Raw genomic sequence first — 9,499 nt, forward strand, 5'->3', positions numbered from 1 at the left:
CTTTAGATTAGAGATGAGGTCTCCGGTGCTGTCGACGTTCAATTATGCCCTCTTGAGCAACTTGTGTTCTCGCCTGGATACAATAGACACTTGCCACAAAAGATGGAGTAGACAACATCCATGGGATTGACGTATTGATGACGAGGATCCTAGTCCTATTCGTCATTGTCATCCTCGCAGTTACGCCTATTGGTGGTACCTATCACCTTTGCGTCATCATTCTTAATGATTTGCCAAGCATAAATATTCTTGAGGTTGTGGTAGTTGTCCATGGTGACGTCAGATCTAGGGTGAAGCTGGCACAGACCCTTCATGGCCTTATTGTTGTCCTCCTAGCAGTTGTAGCGACCAATAGTCCTCTTGACCGTATTGACTTCATGATAATTTTCACAAGGCCGCTTGCCCTTGAAGTCATCACGGTGGTCTCTGCGTTGGTCCTAGTTTTCTCGGTGATCTCGATTATCATTGCGAGGATGGTCGTGGTTATTGTTGATGGTACATAACTCCTAATTTTAACCATCAACTAGACATGAAAATGGATCTATATGCAAACATCTCTTAGATATAGGGTATTCACAAATAGAATTCCATGGGTTTTGGTGAATTTCTATTTCTACAGGGTGTCAGCTGAAAACAACAAAAGATGGTCCACATGTCAGGTTTACATAGGTAGAATACCATGAACTTAAACTCATGAGTAATCTAGAAGTTTCAAGGAGGCTCTAGACCAAACCGGAGCCAGAACTAGCTCAGGAGCTGGGTGGGTGCCCGAGGGGTAGGGGCAGGCGCCTGTCCACCTCAACCAAACACATTCAACCTTACAGATCCTGCCTCCACCGCATTTGAGGAGTAATCTTGAGCATACGTTTATGTCAGTTTGATCCGAGGGCTGTGGTGCCTCCTAGGGGCCTATAAATATGACCCTGATCCCCCTAGGGGTAGCTAATTCTGAAACTCTAATTCATATTGTCCAGAGAGAATTAGCCAGAGAGGGGTCCTTCGAATGGATCTGTCTCTTTAGGGTTTTAGCAACAAGAGAGATTGAGGGAGTATAGGGTGGAGATAGAAGTGGAGGAAGCCCGACCTATCGGTGTCTTCTTCCATGCATCTATGGGATCAAGTCTCGTAACCCGAGAATTGGTTTTAGAATCATTCGGCAATTCAACTTCTAATACTAGTAAGTTTGTTTCTTATTGTTCTTGGGTTTACGGGTTTACTTTATTCGCTTGTGCTTGGGAATAGAGTAATCGTTCATAGCATAAGCGTGGTGCTTGGGCTAGGAACACTCGTAGATACTCCCTATCTGCTCGGATTTGTGGTAGCATCGAGGGAAGTGACAATCCCCTTGGTGTCTCTGTAATCCATGTCCCGTCAGGAGGCAAGGTAGGATTTATGGTGCTGGGGTTCAGCGCTCTCTGAGATATCTCTTTTCTCTAGGTACTCCCCTTAGAACAATATCTACACAGCTTACCATAGGTTAGAGGAACACTAACAAAGGAGTTCTCTCTATATCGCTCATATCTCACTATCTTGTCTTGCAAGCCCAGGGGTTAACTATAGATTTAGGCTAGTCAGATGCACACCGGTTCAAAATATAAATAACGATACTCTAGAATATCTCCCGGGAGAAGTGCTCACCGATATACATGCGCTTGTGGATTTTCTCTATGTGCATATCTAATATCAACAGTTGTTGATTTTCCAGCGGTTGTCACGGTTGTCGTCACGTCATTGGGGATGGTCGGGTCGCAAAGTTCCTCCCACATCTTCCCTAATTAGCTTCTCGGTATAGTCTGCGTTTGCATAGTTTTTAGTAGTGGCGAGAAGCTCGGCAACCATGGTCGGCTATTTTCAGAGTTACTTGCTTCTGACGGCCTCAAGATAATGAAGGCCTTTGATGAAAGTGGAGATTGCCTCATCATGGGAGATTTTTGGGATCTTAAGGCGCATATCTGAGAAGCGTCGGATGTAGTCACATAGCGGCTCATCCTTGAGATTATGAATCCTGTCAAGATCATACTTGTTGTCAGGCTGCTCACAAGTGGCTATAAAATTGTCAATGAAAGCCTGGCATAACTCCTCCCAAGTGTTGAAGTGGTCTTCTAGCAAAGCTTTGTGCAACAAAGCTTTGATCCTGCCTTCTTTGATCCTTAAAATCTGTGGAGCTCAAATAGACAACAAAGCTTTGTGGAACTGGTTAAGTTTTAGCATAAAATCTCTTTGCCTTTATCATATTGTGCTTCCTCCTAATAAATGTTATTTATTTAGCATGATCATGCACTTATTATTTTTATTTTTTTATTATAAGATGAAAACATATTTATTTTATGTCACCACAGCGAATGTACCTATGGGTTTTATGCCATGAGCATACTCACATGGGGCTTACTATTTTTAACATTTTTATTTTCTTTTTGAGATGATATGAACCTGGTTAACTAAGCAAACTATTTTAAATAGTTGAAAGGAAAAAGGATAACTACCAAGTTTACCTCTTGGCAAGGCGTTCGGTGTTTTTAAGTCCTCCGAACAGAACTCTCCGTTTTCTCAGTCGTCCTGGGATTCGTATAACTATCTACTTTCTCCACACCTGACTTTGTGCTACGGTCTCCTCAGGACAGTTCTGTTCAAGCTGTATGTCTTCAGACCTTACCACATTTCCTTCATAGTCTGCCCAACCGTCCTTGATGATTTGCCTCCTCTAGTTTCAGTTACGTCGCCTTCTTCAGAGGGAAGTGCATGTGGACTTCTCCGGTTCCGATATAGACGATGGCTTTGATAGTGTTGAGGAACAGTGTTCCAAATATGATGGGTCGATCATACTCGTCTTCTCCCATGTCAATCACCTGAAAATCATCTGGAGCTGAATGTATGTTGGTTGTAGAGGCATGGTTCCATGCAGGAGCTGATAAGTGATTGTGGTCATTATGTTGTCGTCAGATCCGGTGTCGTAGAGTGTCTTCTGAAAAGAGTATCCATTGATTGTGCACTTGATTCTTGGAACACCAGGGTCGTCCTTCTTGATCAGGAAAGGCGACTTGAGTCGACGATCTTGACCTCCTCCGACAGGGATACAATGTTTTAAGTCTTCTGGACAAGACTTCTCACCGTCTTCATCCTTTAGGTGCATCATTTGATTAGGTGTGGACCTTGACGTCTGCACCTCTTGATACGTAGTCACCCATGTTCTTTGGTTGCTCAGCAGTTCCAAGTGCGGTGTTGGCAATATCCTGCTCAGTGTGTTTGTGCTCGTAGATCCAGGTCCTTCACTTGGTGGAGTCTGGGAGTTGTAAATAAGGAAATGATCCGCAAGCGCACGGATATCGGCGCCAGAAATGCTTGTTGATATTTGGTAACGCAATAAGGAAATGATCCGCAAGCGCACGGATATCGGTGAGCATTTATATTTTTACCACTGGGAAAAAGCGTGCATCTAACTAACCAAATCTATTGCTACTACCCTTTAGGCTACAAAGAATGTTACTCGATGTGAGTGATGTATAGAGAAGACTGCAACCGTAGTCTCGTTCTAACCTTGGTAAGGATGATCTACTGTTCTATTGGGGAAGCTTACGGAATCTAGACACCACAAAGGATGTTCGACCCGCACCTATAAACCCTACCCGTCCTCCTAACAAGATATGGTCTGCAAAGGTAACTCGGAAATGTCACGTTCCTCGCTACTACCACGGTCCAGCTAGTCAGGGCATATCTATGAGTACCCTAGCCCAAACACCACGTTTACGCTAGCAATGATTACTCTAATACTCAACAGGAAGAGATTAAAGTAAACTCGTAAACCAAAGAATAATAAAACAAGAACTTACTAGAATTAGAAGTCGAATTACTGAAGAATCCTAGGAGCAAGCTTCGGGTTAGGAGAACTTGATCCTGAAGGTACAACCTCGGAGTAGACACCGACAGGCCGAGCTTCCTCCGATCTACACCTCCACTCTATCTCTCTCAATCTAGTAGAAACTAGAAGATCTAATTCTACTCACATTGGATGCTAAGCCTAAAATAAATTTTATTTAGAGGAGAGGTATTCCTTCGAGGGCTCCTCTCAACTCTATGATGAACTTGTCTCCTCCAGGGGCCATTGGGTCTGGTTTTATAGTCCCCTCAAGTGAACGTGAGTCATTGGATCAAACTGACACTGATTGGACGGTTATCCTTGATCCTTTAGGTCGGTGGAGCATGATCCGCAAAGTTGGATGTGTTTGGCTACAACTCCTGGGTGGGCGCCCAAGGGAGGTGGGCGGGCGCCCGGCTCCCGGGCCCGTTCGCCTTCCCGTTCGTTCCCGTGGCTTCTGGAGACTTCTAGATGACGTAAAATTGCACGGTACGTTAATATCTCTATGTAATCTCGACGTGTGGGCCTTTCTTCCATATTTTCTGATAACCCCGTGTAGAAATAGACAAACACCAAAACTCGTGGAATTCTGTCACATAAAACCCTAAGTCTAGGTGTTGGTTGCATTTGGATCCTTTTCTTTATTTATTTGATGATTATATTTGGTACTTAAGGACCGTCAACACTCGGGAGGAGGACTGCAAAGGACTCAACAGGACTGTCACCCCGCGATCTACCTCATGGTCCTGACTATAGGGGGTAATCACAGATAAATACGGTTTAGGCATCTCGCCTACACAATATCTACCACTCACCCATTGGCCCAATGAGCAAGGGCTATACAATCCAATGGATAAACATAATTCTAATCTAACTATGCTAAGCACATAATCAACGAAAACTAAGAACAATATAATTGAGAACATGAGCAAATGGAATAAAGTCAATTCTGATATAATCAAATAGATCAAAGTCATGTTCATAATAGCAAGAACCATAATGAATTACTACAGTGAAGAATAAGAAATTACCAAGAATGAAGATAGGTCTGGACTCCAAGCTAGGCTTGAATCCTTCTAGATCTATTCCAATGTAGCTATGCTAAAGAACTATAGAGCTCTAATTGAGGTGGTGGCTTTAGGGCTTCTCTAAATTCTTCTTATGATTTGATATGAAATAAGATAATGAATTCCTCCCCTCTAGGGGCCAGGGGCCCAAATTATATAGCCCTCTAGGATACACCACAACCCTTGGATCAAACTGACCTTAATAGATGGTCAATATTACTCCTCAAAGTCAGTGGAGGTAGGATCTGCGAGGTTGCTCCTCATTGGCTGAGTAGGTGGGGCGGTCGTTCCCACCCCTTGGGTGCCCACCCAAGGGAAGCTGTCGCGTGGGCCTCTCTTTGTAGGGTTGCGTTCTCATATCTTCTAGAGTAATCCTGAGTTACCGACATAGTATTTTCTCTATGTAAATATGACATGTGGACCTCCTTTTGTTCTTTTCCAAAACTCGTGGAATTCCATTAGTGCAAACCCCTATATCTAGATGATATTGTGATTTTTGTCCTTTCTTCAGTTATTTTGATGGTTTAAAAAGAGACTTATCTTCCATAAACAAACTTCCCCAAGCTTAACTTTTGCTCATCCCTGAGCAAAGAGAAACTCAGTGATGGATCACGAGTTGCTATAGTGCTTTCATGCCTCATAAGTACACGTCTCTTCAAACAAGAACTCTCCTCCAGACTAGAGTGAACTATTCTGTCTCAAAGCTTACCCATATTGCCTTTCACCATGGGGCTTATAGCCTTCTCTGAGATCTTGAGCAGTTGAAAGACAGAATGGTTAACATGAGCACTATGTTTCTCGCCCTTTAATCAACTATTATTCTGGATTTTTTTCAAGATTTTTAAATAAAACTCAGAGGTTCCTTCTATTACCCTTTCAAGTCTCTCATTTGTAGTATTTTTGGATCCACTCCAAGGAAAGTGTAAGATGTGCCTTCTCTCTTCACTCAGAATATGTGGTATTTGTAGGACTAAGGCATAATGAGGTGCCTTCTCTCTCTCACCCTACTTATAATATGCTTAAGTGGAGCTTATGGGTGGAGACAATTCAAACCTACTTGTATGTATTGCATAGTTAAACCTTGGATCCAGAAACTAGTCATACAATCAAGTCATATGTGCATGTGAGTGCAGTCAATCAAAAGAGTGATAAGAATGATGGTGACAATGAGGGGTGATGACTGTTGGTGAAGATCTAATTCTACAATTGCTCCTTGGGGATAACATACCTCCCTAACCTGAAGAGAAGGACTTGGTTGCTTTTTTTTCTCTTTCTTTCTTTCTTTTTGGTGACTTTTGTCCTCTTTCTTTTTGGGGACTTTTGTCCTCTTTCTTTTCTCTCTCTCACTTTAGATCAATCAATCCTTTTAATGCACCAATAGTAGTAGGGAGTATCAACTGAAATAACTGGAGCTTTATTGGATAAGTAGAAAAGACATAATGGCAATGAATATTTTTTTGGGTGTCCTCTCCTAGTGTAGGAGTAGAATATTTTCTGAGTGGATAAGGAATATGTATATGTGGATGGATGAATGCATACTTCAAGGGTAGGAGCAGCATAGGTGTGCCTCTAGGATAGAAATAACACAGAATGTAGTACGTATATGTGTGTGTGGGTCTTACTTCTAGGGACAGAAGTAGCACGAACTGAACATGGCAAAGTGGATGTAAGTGGTTGCATACTTCTGAAGATTGGAGTAGCTAAGATCAATGGATGGAGAGCACATAGTATTGACTTTAACTGCATGGCTGATAATTTAGGGTCAATATACCTTAACTACCCACAATGCTTATAGGATGATATATATAAGTGGATGGCTTTCCTAATCTTGTAAGCACGAGTATTTGGTTGTGGTAGGAATTTTGAAGTCTCATCATAAAGGAACTCATCATGTAGGAATTTGAGATTTTCAAATTAAATTTTCTAGAACTCTGACATTCCTAGGAGGAAGGTTGACAACAGCTCAGAAAAGTTTCCATATCATATTCATCAACTCCCTAGATTTAGATCAAGAATTAGCTACCCACAAGTTTTAGGCTCAGAGCAAATCTCAAGTCTAAACAGTTGTGTCCAAAACTCGAGAGAGTACAAGGTTGAAAACTAGGTACTTGCAAGGAATTACGACACAGCAACTATTCATCATCTCCATAAAAGAGTTTGTTCTGGGGGTTCATTTTAGCAATAGATTTATTAAGAGTTCTCCTTAGCTAGCAAAACTAATTATGAAAAATAAATAAGGAAATTTTTACTGGGTTTCTAAGGTTATTCCTATTTTTAGTTTTATCTTATCATAACACACTTGAAATAAATAGATGAGTGAGGAATACTTAGCTCGGTATATGGGGGATGCTCTTCTCCAAGCTATATGTTGATATGGTCTGCCGAGGCTGCTTACGGGTAGTGAAGGACGCTGCTTACGGGCAGTGAAGGTGTATTGATCCTCCTGGTGTGTCGTGGATACTAGCTGTTCTTGATCCCAACAGGGGATAGGACATACTTCTACCTATTTGCTCTTCTTGATCCCTTAAAGCCTATGAAGCTCAAATAGACAACAAAACTTGTGGAACTGATTAAGCGTTAGTGATACACCTCCAAGCTTTAGGAGTCTATAACTTTCTTATACCCATTTATCTTTTAGCAAGATCAATATATTTTTTTATACTTTTTATGTTTATGGTATGCAAAGAGGAAAATAAATATGCTGAATTTTATTTTTATGTCACCACACTTGTAACACCCTAGGTGTTAAGCGTGCACTTAGTCTCATAAATTACTCATAAGCATTTCATCAAGCATGGGCATGTGCATGACATCACTTGAGCATAATGGCATTTAAAGTGTGATTTTATGTGCTTAAGTTAAATAGATTTAATTATGATAAATTAAATATGCTTGCTTCAAAAATACTTGTGATGGCCATAGTAGGTTGGACTAGGTTTTAGAAGAATTAAGAATAATTTTATGAAATTTTTGGAGCTCTAGAAATTGAGACATGTATTTATGCAAAAATTCCCCAAAATAGATTAATTTAAAAACCTAGAGCTAGTTTTAAAATGTAATTCAAATTATATTTGGAATTTGGACTTGCACTTTGAAGCAAAGTTGTAGAGTGTTTTATGGGGAACATTTCTTCTTTTTACCCCAAATCCTGAAAAGCTTGGTAAAATTCTCAAAATTGGTGATTAAGCTTTTGGGAAGAAGAATTTCAAAAAAAATAGAAAACGGGACAGGGGCTCCAGAAGGCCGCCGCCTCGCTTCTGGCCTGCTCGCCAAAGCCGGCCCGGTCCATGAGCACACCCTTCTCCCTTCCCGTGCCCGCGCCCGCGTGTGCGACGGCCGCGCCGTGCCGCCGTGGCGAGCTGGCAGAACGCTGCCGCCGCGTGGCGCCCATGCGCCGTCTTGGACGCGCCCTGGTCGTCTACCAGGAGCCCCCGGCCACTCCCGCCTCACTCTCCTCTCTCATTTGTAACGCTCCCTCTCTCGCTCGCAGCAACAGCGGGCCGCGCCGCCGTCTGCCATCGCCGCCAAAGCTCGGAGCTCCTCTCCTTTGCAGCTTCGACCTCCTCCTCCGGAGCCGCGGCCACCAACAACCCCGCCTCACCTCCCCGCACCGCGCGTGCATGCCCAATCCCATTCGGTAAGCCCAGCTTGGCCGTAAGAGCTCACCGGAATGAATCGGAGCTCCGGTGACCTGTCGGCTCACGTGGTTCTCCCTTCTCTCCACAGTTGGCCGTGATTCCAAGCGCATTAGCTTTGCCTTGACATCGCGCGTCTTGTCCCACTGTCGGTTTACGTTCTACTACGCGGAGCTAGCCAGGCCGCGATGAGCAGCGCCGCCGCGTCCGCTCTGCTCGACGGCAGGCTAGTTCCGGTGCTCGTTAGGTAGTGAAATTGGTACGGTTAGGTTCGTCCCACTCTTTGGAAGCGGTAGGTGCCCTTGGACTCGCCGGAAACCTCACCGACGGCGAGATCCCGGGCGGTCCATGGCCGCGGACATCCTGTGTGTCTGACGGGTGGGGTCAGCTGACCCGCGGGTCCCGCCTGTCAGCGCCACTGGGAATAGGATTAGGGTGCGCCTAGCATTTTGAATTTGTTTTTGTTTTATAAATGTTTTCAGAAAAATGTTTAGACCTTGTATAATCTATATCTTAAGATTTACAGCTCCAAAAATGATGAAATAAAACTTGGCATGTTCTATAGATCAAGATATACAACTTGGTATCTTTGCATGTCATGTTTATTCAACTTTTCTCTACAAATATATTTAATCCATGATTTTGTTGTTATTTAGGAAATTCACAGTAAATGAAATATAGCTCAGAAAAATGTGATTCTTGTGTTGTTAACTTTCCATGAATGTGTAGTTAGTGGGAAAAATATGTAACACAATATTTGCTGTATGAATTAATTTATGATGATTTAAATGCTTGCATGGCAGTGATTTATGATTTTTATTAAATAATTGGATCATGCAATTAATCTGGAAATTTTTGTGGACATTTCTTATGTTAGTAAGTAATTTATAAAAATATGAAATCTGTTGTTTGACACTTTATCACCAGTAGGGTATTTTCCGTAA

This window comes from Sorghum bicolor, chromosome 9, assembly GCF_000003195.3.
Source record: "Sorghum bicolor cultivar BTx623 chromosome 9, Sorghum_bicolor_NCBIv3, whole genome shotgun sequence".
NCBI classification, from domain to species: Eukaryota; Viridiplantae; Streptophyta; class Magnoliopsida; order Poales; family Poaceae; genus Sorghum; species Sorghum bicolor.